Here is a 15,984-nt window from a genome sequence, read left to right on the forward strand (position 1 = left end):
TGTTTCCCTTTAATATAAAGCTGGGAAATTCAGCTCCTACAAAATAGAAAATGAAAACCATCTGATTACTTTCTTCTCTTTTTCTCTTTCCTCAAAACCTCCCAGAACATCCACAATCACCCAGCATTCCCAGAACCTGATTTCTCTTCATATTTTAAAATCAGAAAAGCAGCTTGAAGTGCGGGCACTAGCAAATTATTTTCTCCACTCCCTTTTGCTGTTCTGAAAAGAGCTCGTTACAGTGCATGCATTTTTACCTGATGCTTATTAAGAGGCTCTATATAATTACCAAGGTTTTGATTTTCCCGTTTAAAGCCAAATTAGGGTGGTGCACAGGGCCTTGCAATATTAGGAGGCAACTCCAACAGCTAGTGATGGAGGACAGTGCCTCAGTGCCGGTGTTAGCGATCCATCTGGCCAATTAAAGAGTAACTTAGGCAGAGCCCGATACTATTTCTCAATTACGGTGGCTGTGACATGGAGAGTTAAGAAGCAGCGAGATTTGGTGGGAAACAATAAAGCGAATCCATACGGAGAAAAACCAGGGAAAAGCTGCTGTAACCCCAAAGCGGAGAGGAAAGGGAAACCACTATGAGCCGGAGACAGACCTTGACTTACCAATGAGAAAGGGGGCTGGACTTCAAAGAAAACAAACCAGCTCAGACGTGAAACAAATACTGATAAAGTCCGTCTTCCTACAGATTTGCCATCAGAGCCTGCGAGCGCTACGCAGTACAATTATCGTAGGTCTCCTCTCCCACAACAAAGATAAAATTCTTGGTGAGCAAAAGACAGCATGTGCTGTGGCTCTTCTGGAGCGAAGCCTGTGCTGGCCAGCCAGCTCTCCTCCGCCAAACACGCTCAGCTGATAAGTTCTGCTTGTCTTTCCCTCAGCAGGGGCACTCGTTTGAGTTTTTCTCCTCTCCTTAGATACCCGTTTTGTAGAAAACGAATTAGCTTTTCAGTTCTTTCCGAACTTGGCTGAAAGCAATCGGCATGCTCGACAGCTACGTATGGGTGTGACAGACAGGCTTAGGGACAGACAGTCCCATAAACTCAGATGAGATAACTTGGCAACAAGTACTCCAGAAATCTGGGGTGTTTAAAACCTGGAAGTGGATCCAAACTCTAGCTTAAGGCATGCCTAAGGTAGAGAGAGACCAAGGCCTTGTTGTGTTTGCTGCCTTCCCATTTGGCCCTCTGAGCTCTGACCGTGCCCTCTTTTCTCTTGTGCCATGACTGCAGAAGCAGGCCAGCAGGATCTCCCGTCGCAGAATTTGGACGTGGACACCCCCCAGGACTACCGAATGTATTTCATATCATAGACTATTTACACCTTTTTTTCTTTTTTCTTGCCTTGCATCATCAGAAGCACGTAACTTGAACTCAGAAGCCAACAATTGCATTTCTTCCTGTCCTCTCCCACCTAAGACGCTTCTCCGGCCCCCGCTTCTAGGAGGTTAGCACATCCCTTCCTTCCCACAGCCTACCTCCCATGCCGGCCTCTAGTCCTTTCTCTCATCTTCCATCCCTGGCAGGAGAAGGAGTTAAAACCTCGTCCTGCTTTCTGGCCAGTACCTTCTCAAGTACGTCACCCCTCCCCACGCATGCACGAGTTGTACTGCCCTCCCTCTGGATGGTTCCACGTATCTGTCCTCTGAAGTTACAGAGATGGGAATGATTTTCCTCAACATGAAATGCTGTATAAAGAGTGTGGGTGGGAAATATGCAGTGTAATGGAACTGAAACCCCATAAGGGAAATCAACGCAGGCAGCTGCTGATACACTATTTACTTGGATAAATCATGCGTTTTCTTGCCGGGCAAGATGACTTGAGGTATCACCTATCCAGGATGGCAAGTGCAAATATAAATAATAAATAAAACTATCTGAGGAAGAATTCTCACTGTAATGGCTTTTGTAGAGAGCTAAGTTTCAGTTAAACTTAATCCTTGCTGTCTTCTGTGTCTCCAGCAGCAGAAACATCTGGTCGGTTTTAGATTCCCCTTGGATTCCCAACTTCAAAGGGAGTTATAAAGAATAACAAATACATGTACTGGCACTGAAAAAAAAAATTAGAGCAGCAGGAGAGAATGGTAAAATTGTCCTTATTTGACTGCTAGTGACAGGCGCCACAGGCAGAACTGTGAGAAAAAATCTTAACGGCTCAGGCAAATAAGCTTTTTTTTTTTTTTTAATGACTGGCTCTCTCTACTAATGACGCAGAAAATCTATGGGATCTGCCCCATAATGGCAGAAGCGCATATGCCAAGGAATATGCACGCAAGGGTATGCAGAAAACAGATTTCAAATCAGATACGTCCTAAATAATAGGCAGAAAACCAGGAACTAAGTTTTGTTCCCAGCTCTTTCACTGAGAGTGCCCCGTGTATATCGTTGGTTAAATTACAGAGGTCCAAATTTTGGCTCTTTAAAGTCACTAGGACGTTGTAAAGTATGGTCAAAAACAATGACTGTCCCACGCACTTTTCAAATCCTACTTCAAAACCTCCAGGAACAGGGGTAGGTAAGCAAACCCAGGAACGGACGGCTGCGGCTCTCGGTCTTTCCTCCACTCTCCCGTGGCTGGAACGTGAATGCCATGCTCCCTTTACGAATGCAGCACTACCAGAAACAACTTCTGACATGTTTCTGCCCTTGTGTGCAGTGAACAGAAGCATCTAGCTTCACGCCGATCTTCTGAATCACTGCCCTCGTGAAATAATCACACCCTGTTCCCCGCTTCACCCATGCAGCATCAGGATCGCCTTTATCCTTTTTTGTTCCTCATGTGTGACCGTTCCAGTTCCAGGGTTCATAAAGTAAATGTAATGTGAAGGAAGTGTGAGGATTCATGAACCTGCGTGAAGCCTCCTCTCTGCTAAACATTAACTCGTGTTGTATGAACATTACTCTTGTTGTATAAACACCAAACTTGTTACCCTCTTTCATCAACACTATAGACTCTTAAATGCCTGGCATCATGTAATGCAAATTTACAAGCTGGGTGCCAGAGAGGAAAATTACAGAATAGGCTTTTGCAAATAGTGTTAAAACCACGGCCATACCTCTTCCACCTCCATTTACAGAGAGTCCATAGAATATAAGTTTTGAAGGTAGTCATCAAATAAATTCCAACGATTCCTGAATCAAAGAGACTGATCAACTTGTGGATATTTGACGGGACAGGAAAAGCTATATTTGGCAACTAAATCATTTGTTGCGAAGAATTCATTCAGCTCTGCTGCTGGAGTTGCAACCATGACTTTTTACATGACCTTATTTTGCCTTATTATGTCATGAGGTAAGCAGCTTCCCATTGTTTCATCTTTAAAGATATTTCAGGATCTCTTAAACTCCCCACATAACAGCAAGATCATATCAAGATTTTCCCATAAATACAGCAATCTCCTATTTATATCAGAACTTTCAATCATAAAAATCTTAAGTTCTTGTACAATGTAATGATCAAAGGACTTCTGCAACAGGCTCTTTACTGAAGGACCCTATTCCCAAATTGATTTCTCACTGAATGTTAGGACACTGTAAGCAAAGATGCTTCACAAACTGCTATAAAAGTAGGGATTAAAAAATATACTGTGAAATTTGTCATCCCCGAGACAGAAATCAGCAATTTCTTAAACTCACAGTGCAGCACTGTTAAACAGTTGAACCTGAAAAGGGGATCCAAAATTAACCTGAACGCGCAGCAGAGATAGGATGAGCCAATTCTATGTCTGGTGTACTGCTAATGGTTTTGTGGGGGCCATGGTGGGACAAACTCATTCCTCTTGCCCAGGAACTACCGCTGGAAGCAATGCTATGTGCGGGAAGATCTCTAGTGACATAAGGCTGTCGGGACCTGTGAAAGATACTACTTTTGGAAGCGCTACAATCCACGATGTACTGATGCAAAAGTAACTTTTGGAAAGTCACTTTGGCTTCTTGACCTGAAGACCTCTGACTCTTGAAAGGGGGCCTGCCTTCTTAGTAGGGCTCTATTACCTGTGTTGCCAATCTTCTCCTATTAGGAACCCCTTCGGGTTAATGCTTACAATCTCAATTTTCCAGCAAAGTAGCCCATTTCTTTACGGAGAGAGTGGTGAAGCATTGGAACAGGCTGCCCAGGGAGGTGGTGGAGGAGTCACCATCACTGGAGGTGTTCAAAAAATGTGTAGATGTGGCATTGCAGGACATGGTTTAATGGGCATGGTGGTGTTGGGTTGATGGTTGGACTTGATGATCTTACAGGTCTTTTCCAACCTTAATGATTCTGTGATTTACCTCTAGAGATGGCAAGGAAAGATAAAAAAGCAGATCAGGAAATGACAGGGTTCCCAAAACTCATACTCCAAAAGGGGGTTTCTTCAAGTAACACTTACTATCAAGATAACATCAGAAGTTTTCTGATTTCTGTATTTGCAGTCAGAGCAGCCGTACTGCCGGTGTGGATTCTGGGCTGAGGGCAGCACAGGCTGCAATAGCTTGAATGGCAGTCACGGGTTCTGACTACATCCAGCAGTTTGAGCGGAGGATTTCCAAAACGGACTTGATCCCCAGCCTGCTAAAGCCAAGGAGAGAATTTAGATCAGGCTCGCTACACGTTACAAGGAAATGTCATCTTTCTTCTACAAGAAATGCTACATACAGTGAAACACGGTTCATTCGAAACCCATATAGTCATACCTCCTGCCTACACCCCTGAGTCTTCACTCCTATACCCTGCAGAAATGGCCTTGACTTTCCGAAGACAGACTGGCAAGTGAGTATCAGGTAGAAGTGAATGCTGAGAGATGTGTCAGCATTCGACTATTACACATAGTGAGGGAAATAAAAGGTACTGAATGAGAAAGGGAGGCAGAATAGCTTTCTCTTTACGTTTGCGACAAGTTTTTCGCGATCCAAATCTTTCCAGTTAAATCTTACCTCTGAGTTTGATGTGTTATTTATTCAAGTCAGCAGCACAATAAAAGGGACATAGGCTATCAATCCTGGGACACCAGCTAACAAACACTTCAGTTACACCCCAGGATTTCTCCAAACACCTTTATAAATGTTTCTTTACGTCCTGTTTGTAGCACGTTACATTCTCCTGTGACTAGAGCTGGTAGACCAGATCCTGCATGGTCTAATAGCTTCTTGAGCACCTTTCCTGTCCTCTTACATGTCTGTAGGCATTCAGGCACTATGCAGCAATTGAATATAACCATTACAAAGACAGTTCAACTCCTGGCCAACCCTCAGCATGCACATATACATTTGCAAAGCATTAATGGCATGGTAAGCTAAAAACAACCATCCCAGTAGTATTAGCCAGCTAGGCAAGATCTACAGATGCTTTCTGTTTGCTTGGGATGTTTTACTGCTCATATTATTATCTTTCTGATGTGTGCTGCTCCACTAGCATGCAGGAAATATTGTGAGCATGTCCGTAACATAAACGATTTTATTTATTTATTTCTAGAGCTCTGAGGTGGGGGACCTTTTATTTTTATATTTCTTAAGGCCTAAACACATCAATATTCCAGCTCTTCATGTCCAAGACCAGTGCAAAATACATTCTTCAGATTAAATCAGCTTTCTTAAGACTAAATTCAATTTATACTGATATAGCAGGTTACATGCTTAGTCACGTAAAAAAATTCTGATGAACACAGGAGACAGCTGTTGGACAAAGCATATCTTCCTGTCTGTCTTGTCACAGGACTGTAACTGAGAAATACTGAACCAACTACACGACTGCCCAAATATATATGTATTTAAAAGCGGCTTTTCTGTATCACAAAATACCCCTTTCCAGGTTTGAAAAACACAAACAAAAGTTTAGGTGGTCTAACAAATGGCAAAGCTTTTCAATTTGTATTATTGTGTCATCTTGCGTTTACCTCTGACCGGAGTGAGAACTCCAAAGTTTGCAGAGCCACAATTTCCCCTGAATGGGTGGTTGGACCGTTGACTGTTCTATCCCTAACTTACAAAAGTCGCAGTGCTGATAGTCTTAAGGAATACGACATTGTTGTATCTAGCCAAATTTAAGGAAGCCAGACCTGAATAACCAAGGTATCACAGGAGTGGGTTAGTATCTCACTCCTTGTTCAAAAAATAAGGATCATCACACTGTTGAGACATGGTCAGGTGCTTTACATTTTCCAGCAACAGAGCAATCCTTAACTACGTTCTTTGCTTTTCATTTTCACCCTTTCAAATAACCCCCTTAAATTCATGTTTTTCTTTTGTAGGGTGCTCCCACTGAGACGGATTTAGGCCAGTCCTGAAGAATTTAAACTTAGCCAAAACCATAAGCTAAAGCAATACGCCTCCAAGGCATATACCATATTGTGGCCCCGGACAAGACTGCTGCCAGAAGAACTTTAATATTTAGGTATACGGGTCCTACATGGGAATGGAGAGGAAAAAAGATCCAATATATTAGGAAGAAAAAGAGAGAATGTTTTGGGTGGTATACAGGACAACGAAAGACTGAAAGCAATAACCGGAAAGCGCTCTACTAAGGGAAGGTCCCTTTTAAATCAAATCTAAGAAGCAACACATGGAAGTGAATACACTGATATAACTGTATAGGCTTTACACTCATGCGATCATTACATTCAACTGTTTGCTGACTTTGCAAGCAATTGCACCAAGATAAGCACCCAGAATTTGGAAGGTTTGGTCCGTGACCAGCCCACAGAGAAGGAAGCTGGGAGAGCTGAAAACGGTATCAAAGGCTTCCCAGTTTGCTGAGCAGGAAGACAGAGTATATTTCCAGGGCAGATCTACGTATAGTTGCAGAGATAGATTCTGATTAACTGTTACAGAGACAGAAAATCCCATTATAACATCAATATGAGAAGACCTCAGCATAGTCTAAGGGTCCTCACACATTTTAATTTTTTTGTTGATTTAAGAGAATATGACAGATTTAACAGATTTTTTAAAACCCACGTTTAGTAGAATTCTGATGAAGTACTCCCCTAAGCACCAGCTAGAAGAGCCCAAACACAACCCAACACTCCTGCTTTACAGGATAGCTACAGACTTTGAAATTTGCTTTTGTTTCACAGTTGAATTAAACACTGCATTGCAAAGTTGCCCATGAAACAAAAATAAAAAATCATTTCAATCAATTGAATGTTTTGTTTTGACAAAATAATTTTGTTTTGATTGTTACTTTCAGTTTTGATTTAAATTTTGTATTAGAACATAGAATACATTTTTGAAAGAAAAGTTTGAAACAAAAGCATTTCTGTTCCAGAAATGCCAAAAAGCTTTATCTGGAAATATGAATAATGAAAATAAATGAGATTCCTGGAAGTATTTTTTTTTTTTTTTAATTAACCCGGTTTTCCACCAGAAGAGAATACCACCGGGTATTTTTTTCAGCACTTCTAGTCCTGACCTTCAGTAATCTTTAGTGAGCCTCAGAAGCTTGTAATACCTCTGCCGTGCTATCAATATGTCAGTGACAATCTAATTATTATTAATAATCCAGCTGGTATGTTGTTCTTGTCCAAGAACCGGTGGAGCTTACTGATGTATGAAAGGTAAGAGGCTTTTTCAGACAGTCATTTATGTAACAGCTAACATACGTCTTGTTGGGTAAAGTACCCTTAATTACTAGTGCCATTTGGGGAAGTATCAAGACCAGTTCTGAGCAGGATAAAGCAGCAGACTGAAAGTCACAGAGAGTCCTGTAGAAGAATCTGGAGAGAGGAGAAGTGAGAGGAATTCAGGTGTTTCTGCTCCGTCCCTGTAACCTTAACGTTAACTGGTAGAGAAACGTAAGAGCAGTTGAGATGAAGATGATGTTTAACATCAAAGAATTCCTTTTTCTTTAACCATTTGCCCCAACCGCTAAGAAGGCTCTTGATCACTGCTCATACATTTCCAAATGAATAAAATGCAAAATGCCATGAAGTCATGTGAAGCTTGACTGAAGCTGTGAGACAAACCCTGGCCTGAAATGGGAAGAACGCAGGGATTTCACCGAGATCAGGTAGCGGCAAGAGTGCCAACGTATGAAACTATTCCCTTAGGAAGACCAGAAGGAGAGCTGAAGTACAGTTGGGCCTTTAACCGTGACAGCACATCGTTCCCAGTGATTGGCATCCCCTGGCTATTTCAGAGTTGAGATCCTTATGAGAAGTGCTTGTCTTCCGTGCCATTTGGTGAAAGGGTTTTTGTAACATGGACAGAATCTCAGTAAGACCCAAATAATTTTTCTTTCATAATTTCTGAGCGCAGTGCTTGGAGCAGAAGTCCGAGGATTCAAACAACTGTACTGCTTAGTCCCCCACGAAGCACTTTCTAACTGGAACTTGAACCTACCTACTACAACATCAGATGCCATGCTTCACAAAGCAGAGACGAGGAAAGTCTTGGGGAGAACTGTTGGGATTACCTCACCTGTGGGTCTTTTGAAATATAAGATTTGGGGAGGGGTATTTGGGAGGAGATAGGGTGGCTGAAATACAAGGACTTCGGACGGCATGTCTTTACAAATAGGTTATTACCATGTGAGAGTAATACAAAGGTTTGTTCAAAAGCCTGAACCACAATTACCTCTAACAGAGCTTTCCCTGCTGCACACCAAGCAGACTGTTGCATTTGTGTTCTGCATACTGGGCCCATGTGCTGCCACCTTCCACAGCCTGAAAGGAGCGGCTGAGGGAACTGGGGTTGTTCAGTCTGGAGAAGAGGAGGTTGAGGGGAGACCTCATCACTCTCTACAACTACCTGAAAGGAGGTTGCAGAGAGGTGGGTGTTGGTCTCTTCTCCCAAGTGACGAGTGACAGGACAAGAGGAAACGGCCTCAAGTTGCGCCAGGGAAGGTTCAGGCTGGATATTAGGAAAAATTTATTTACGGAGAGAGTGGTGAGACACTGGAATAAGCTGCCCAGGGAGGCGGTGGAGTCACCATCCCTGGAGGTGTTCAAGGAACGTGTGGACAAGGCATTGTGGGACATGGTTTAATGGGCATGGTGGTGTTGGTTGATGGTTGGACTTGATGATCTTACAGGTCTTTTCCAACCTTAGTGATTCTGTGATTCTGTGATTTGAATGCTCTCTCCTTCACCTTGCGTGTGCCTTCAGCTACGGCTGTCTGTAAGCCCTTCCTAGCAGTAAGATTTCAGAGTCTAACTGCATGAGGAAGATGACTGACTCCCTCACTCTTCACAAAATAAAAATACAGACTTAGAGATCAGAGAAAACAGAAAATACCCAAATGCACTTCCATGCCTCAGCACTAGCAGTGAATGATCCCCGCGCTTAGATCCACGTTAGGCAAAAAGTTTCCCTTTCTTAAACACAGTGCCTCTTCCAAATGAGGGACTCTCAGTCCTCTTCTACCAGCTTCCCTCTCCCTTAGCTGGTCTTAGTTATTAACAGAAACAAACAAACGAATGAAAAAAACCCTCCCTCTGCTAAGCATCCCTCCCCTCTCCTCTCTCAACTTCCCTTGCGTCTCCCTTCATGCCTCCCACGGTTTGTTGGTTTTAAGCCCCTGCACCAATACCTGGTCTCTTTGTTCTTTTGTCTGCCTGCTTAAAACTCCAGCCCCCAAAAGCGAATTTGGAGAAAACTGGCTTTCTCTAGTTGCCCCATTGTTCTTCTCAGGCAAGATCTATTTCAGATGTTTCTATTTCAAATATTTAATGACAGACCTATTCATACAAAGATATGCCAACACCACTCCTCTGTCTCTTTGGCATGATGCAGAGCACAGAAAAAGATTGTCACAAGATACAAGGATTCAGTTAGTCAATAAAATCAAGTTGTAACTTATAAACAGTACGTAGCAGATGCCATACATTGCCACACTTCCCAGAAGCAAAAGCCTGACAAAGAGCAGTTTCAAGGGAGACCCCACGGGACAGACACATCCAGTCAGCACTACCACAGCGGACCCTGGCTGCCTTCCCTTCCGACAGGACCTGGAGAGAAGCCAAAGACTGTCTTGAGCCTTGGAGAGTAAACCTACTTTTGGGGTCTTGTCTTCACTGCAACGCCGTTTGAAAGTACAATGCTAATGTTGCCCCCAGCATGACTGCCACCCACAACAGAAGCCTCTTGCTCAAACTAAGTGCTATTTTAGCTTGACTCTTTGGCCTAAAAAAAGATTCGAAGTGTCAGCCCTTGTGTTGTAGTTACCAGTGTCAGTAACACAGTGGGAACTCAGCGGTTCTCCGGTTATGGGTTTGAAGTGTTGATCTAAGGCCCTGTCTTACAACTGGGATCTAGACTAAAACCACACAACCTCTATACCCCGTTACCTACATTAAGCTCATGCAGATAGCAGGTGATCGTGTGACGTTAACCATCTGCTTCTCCTCTCCTCCGTCTCTGCAGTACATTGCTGACAAATAAATACTCCAGATTTGCAGAAGAAACTGCGTGTGTACAAACCAGTTTAGTCCAGAGAACCCTTACCAACATGAGCCTGTAACACTGTCACTGTAAAACCGATTCATGTAAACCTAGGCTGGTTTAAAGCATTTTTACCCACTACTTCTGTTTACCCGGGACATCCCCAGGAACGAGGGGGACTTTTTGCAAGTACCTTAGAGTCCCTGTCCGTGAAACACAGCACAGCCGCACCAGTAGCCAACTCTCACATGAACACGGCGTGATCAGATTTTAGCTCTGTGTGAACTGCAGACCTTATATATATATATGGACAAAAGTATTTTAAGGCACCTTGTGGCATGTGAGAGCAAGCTACGGTGTTCGTACAGTGTCTGTGTGGCAAATCCAACCTCTTGCATCTTGACTGTTACCTACACAAACCCTCTCTTCACTCTAATAAGCTGGCATGAGATGAGCAAATCTGAGTACAGGCAACTAACACAAACCACCACAAAAGTAGCCATATTGTCATCTGAACATCTCATGCTCTGGTTTATTTACAGTCTCCAGGGCTGTAATCCCAGCTGGTAGTTTTAATTAGCAGTGAATGTACTTTCACAACAAATTGGACCTTCTCCTTCTTGGGCATCAGAGATCCCTTCCACAGATGACTGTGGAATATGAAGAGACAAATTCGGGGGACGTCGGGCAGGCAGTTTTCTCATATCACGTCTCTAAAAAACTACCATCACACTCTGGCTCACAAGAGGACTTGGCAGCAAGTCAGACTATTTTGAATATTCAGAGGACTCTTCCCCCAGTGCCAGAGTAGTAAGACACAGGCTTGTAACATGGAAGCTCATGGAAGCTTGTAACAAAGCATAAACTAATGCTATTTAGAAGTCAATACAAAATCATGGACTACAGGACCAGCTGCAGAGGCTGTCTTTGGCTTATGAGTTTTAAGCCAAAGCATGGGATAACATGGAAAGCATCGTCAGAGTGCGTACGCATCTATGCTTTTGCTGTTATCGTACAAGGGTAGCTTTGCCCATTCCGTAGCCATTAGTAAATGCCTTACTATAAAACTGCAAATGTAGCAGGGTTTTAACAGTCTTTTTCCTCTAGCTGCTCTGGTTTTTTTTCCTTTCTTGGCTGTAACCAGTTGCAACCAGTTGTGAATAAGTCGTTATCCCTCTGTGCAACTCACAGCAACTAAAAGAAACCAGTGTCATTATGCAAGTTTCCAAAAAAAAAAAAAAAAAGTTTTGTTTTATGGTTAATTATCCATGGTCTATTTACAAAATAAATCAACCCATTGTGCACCACCAGGATTTGTGGCCTCATTTGAACTTTGCTTTTCATTAATCACTTTAAAAATAAAAGCCAAGTGGATTTCCCGCACCCCCCACCCCCCCCCTTTTTGGTTTATTACTTGCATCTGGGTATAAACTGTAAAAATGGTGAGAGAACTTAGTATGGATTATTCACCCTCAGTTTCATGACTTACATGCTCTCAGTCTTGTCTTTCTCCACGTGCCTAAACAGATGCACAGTCCAAAAATTCCAACATTCTGTAAGAAATGCAATCACAAGAAGATTGAAATCTTTTTTGAACTCAAACTTTGACTTAGTCCAAAAAATTAAAATTGTAAAAAGCTTCCCTTAAAAAACAAAAAGGTGGGCAAACGTTTACAAACATATTTAAGCTGCTATAAGAGGCCAATAGGTATCTACGTGAGTAATTTTAAGTAAAACACCAATGTTTGGGAGCTCTGAGTGCAAGGCTATTTTGTTTACACAAAACCTACTTGCCGGCAGGCTGGAAAAGGCAGAAAATGGACCTCTGATTTTTTATAGTGCTTACAACTTCTACAAGAAACCAGAAATATTTTTTTCTGAAAACGTTTTAATTATACAAGATGTTTAGATCTTCATGTGATGACAGAGAACTACTGAATTTCTGAAAATGAGCCAATGGAGAGGCAGGTGAAGGACATTTTTAGCCGCTCTGTTAAAAACCTAACTGTATTAACACTTCTTTGACTTGGAGAGGGAATAAAAGATATATTTGCATAAAACTGCAATTCTCCTCAGCTTCAACTAAGAATGCTTGAACAATGTATTTGTTTTCACTACGGACTCTTCAAGTAAAACTAAAAAATAAAGCAGGCTGATAAACAGCTATAATAAAAGCATATATAACACCAGGATATCAAAATGCCACACCCCTCTCCCCCCTTTTTTTTTTTTAATTTTCATTTACTGGTCACCCTTAAGTGTTCTTTGCCTCTACTACGAGGAACTTCCGGAAAGTCCCAGTGCTCCACGTGATCACTAGTGAAATGCTACGGAAAAAGCCACTGTCGGTTCAAAAAAAGGCGGTTCTGCTGCACTTGAGACTACAACTTTTTACTTCAAAGCTCTGGAGTTGGATGCGAGTATAAAGAAGACTGAACACGGCCAACAGGTATCTTTTAGAAACTGAGATGAAGAGCTGAAGACATTAGATCATTAGTACTACGTATTAGTACTAATAGGAGCTCAAGAAGTTCATTTTTTGCTTGCCCGTTGGTGCGAAATAGAATTGTAGAGATTTGAAAAGTTCAAGGAACCCCCTGCCTCCTCCTCCACTTTGCAGAGGGTTGAGCTGCTTTAATTTTCATTTCCAAAAGTAAATTAGTTCCTACTTAAATGCAAGTAAAAATTTAAAGCTGCCTCCACCTGACTGCAAAGCTCAGCAGCCGGGCCGGGAGAGGAACGGAGAGGCTTGCAAAGAAAAGCAAAGTCTTTTTAAGCAACTCCTAATATGAACGCCCGCCCTTGCAGCAGCAAACTGTGGCCCTACAGCCGCTTTCCATTAGAAATGCTAAATTGGGAAATGTTTAACATTCTTTGTTTAATCTTTGCAGTATAAAGAAAAAACGGCTGATTCTCAGAAACACGACAGCCTGGACAACCATTATGGATCCGCCCCTCCCTTCCAAGCAGCAGAACAGACCATTTCCAGCCTCAGCGGCGACTGACGCTTTTTAAATCAGAAATGTATATTTAGATGGATCCCGGAAGACGAGATTGAAACTCGTCATTTTTTTCTTCCAGTCGTGTAAGGGGCCTAAGGCAACCAGGATATTTAATAAAACCTGTAAGCAGAAGAATAGTTTAAGAAATACATGGAGTGAAAACGATGAGGAAAGATGGTTTCAGATGTTTTCTGCACTGTTCTGGGTTAACATCTTTCCACAGTCTTTCCAGGAAGAGCATTATTATTTGTTTTGATGTAAAACATTATCAACTGAGTGTGTTTTTCTCTTCTTCGCTGCACAGTCAAAGCAGCGAGTCCATCTATTCTGCTGCAACCAGGCACAAATAAATCAGCAAAAAGTCGGGCGTGGACAATCCTCTCTGCTGCTTACACAGGCGAGCTCTCCTCCTATCTTGTCTCTGCAAGAACTTCCCTAAAGGGGTGAGTTTCATCATGCGTCCTAAAAGCCAAGTATGTCAGAGGTTTCTTCAGTTGAAATTATGAAATAATACCCCAAACCGAGTCCCCACAGAAACTGAACTGTTTACAGCTAATTTTCCGACAAGATTTTACCCTGAAGCACACTTTCTGGATTATCAAACCTAGTTCCCTGCTCTCTTTTACTACAGGTATAAAGGTCACGTCCTAAAGAGTTGGTTTTAAGCCTCCACATCAAAAAGGTGAAGAGAGCTTATCCACCCTTCCCACCCTAGCCACCACCGTTGGTGGCCAGGCTGGACAGGGCTTTGAGCAACCTGGTCTAGTGGAAGGTGTCCCTGCCCATGGCAGCAGGGTTGGAACTAGATGATCTTTAAGTTCCCTTCCAACCCAAACCATTCTATGATTCTGTGATTCAGTAGTCGGCAGCGACAAGACCAGACATCCAGGAAACAAACCCAAGAGCAAATGAGGATGTGCTCCTTCCCCAAAGCGGGTACGACAGACTGCATGGTGCACCCCGGCAGGGCTCACACTGCTGTAGGCGCTCCGTCCAAACAGGGCCCTCTCCACTCAGCGACAACAGGAAAATATTAACCACTGCGCAGAAAAGAAAGAGCAAGGAATCCCAAGGTGTCAACCCCACTCTAAGCACTGCGTCCACCCCGACAACTCCTCTACACTGCTGGACTTCAGTGATCCTTCCCTGCGGGGGTCATAGTCCACCTGCATACATCGGATTTCACAGCAAAGCCTAGAATATACAGATTCTCCGATGGGAGAAATGAACCCTCTGCTTCGTTTGCTGTGAATGTGTAAGGTAATAATTTCGAAAAGGAGTGCAGGAACATTCCATGTGGCTAGGCCCGATGCTTTTGTTACAACTACTCTAAATATATTGCTTCTTGCTTCATTTCTTACAGACTTCTGTAAGTCAAAAAGACCCGTGAAACTACTGAAGGCACTAGCAATGAATTACTGATAGCGAAGGTCACAAAATTGTCATAAACTTCAACCAAAGTGTCAGAGTTGCAAAAAAACAGTGTTCTGAGGAAGGGAGGGAGGGAGGGAGGGAGGGAGGGAACCTTGCAGAATAATTACTAGATAAAAAAAGACTACTGTAGCTAATTCAGCACATTACTGGATACAGCAAAATCGTATTACCTAGCTATTTTTCCAACATACCCAACCCCAAGCATGTGGCAGGGAAGAAAAATAATGAAATTTAAAAATAAAAATTAATGTAGAGCTCTTTTCATTTTTGCCGTTGTTTCTGAACCTTTAGGGCTCATATTTAACCTTTTCTCTAAAATAACAAACTTGAATTTAAGAAAACTAAGGCACAGATCTTCATAGTGGTAGGACTCAAACAGCTTATGTTTAAAAACAAAATTCCCGAGTCTTTTTAAGTTGTGAAATGAAGTCTTACTCATTAAAACTGAATATTAACATCTCATTTCAGAAACTGTTCAAACCATCACTTTTGCCTATTTTGCCTATGAATTTAGGAAGACAGAAGTTTCACAGGTTGCACGTCTAGCATCTGGTCAAGTCAAATCACCCTCCCCCCCATAAATTAAAATTCGGTTTCCACTCTGCAGAAAACTCAAAATTCCATCATTCTGGTTGCTGTTCAGCTATGTATATATAACCAGACTTTTAGCAGCAGGCATTTCCAAGGTTTTTCCTCTTGTTTAATTCATAAATACTCACAAAATGATTAAACGTGACTTTGACCACTAAGGAAGGTTAGTGCCTTGTTACAACTCCACGTAAGCGTACAAAGCAAAGCTGGGGACTGAAGACTTGGGAAGGTCGAGGTAACCTAGTGACATGCAAAGAAAATTCTCAGTAACCCAAAAGCATGCAAATGCCTCTAAAAGGGAAATTTGCTTGTCTACTGTTAAAAGTTACCAGGTTTTGTACTCCTATTCCACGTAAGTCTTCCATTGTAATTAGTGCAGACAAAAAACTCACAGACTAAAATTCTGAGAAGACGGGTAGAAAGCAATTTTCATTCAAAGATGCATGACCACTCTTTTGATTAAGTTAAACACTGGAATCATTATTTATCATGTTCTCCGCAAAGCTACACAGTCTATGTCTTCCAAGCATTTTATAAAGTGCTGACAGCTATTAGGGACACCAGGGTAAGGGATTTGAAGGAGATTACG

The sequence above is a fragment of the Gavia stellata genome, chromosome 1 (genome assembly GCF_030936135.1).
Source record: "Gavia stellata isolate bGavSte3 chromosome 1, bGavSte3.hap2, whole genome shotgun sequence".
NCBI classification, from domain to species: Eukaryota; Metazoa; Chordata; class Aves; order Gaviiformes; family Gaviidae; genus Gavia; species Gavia stellata.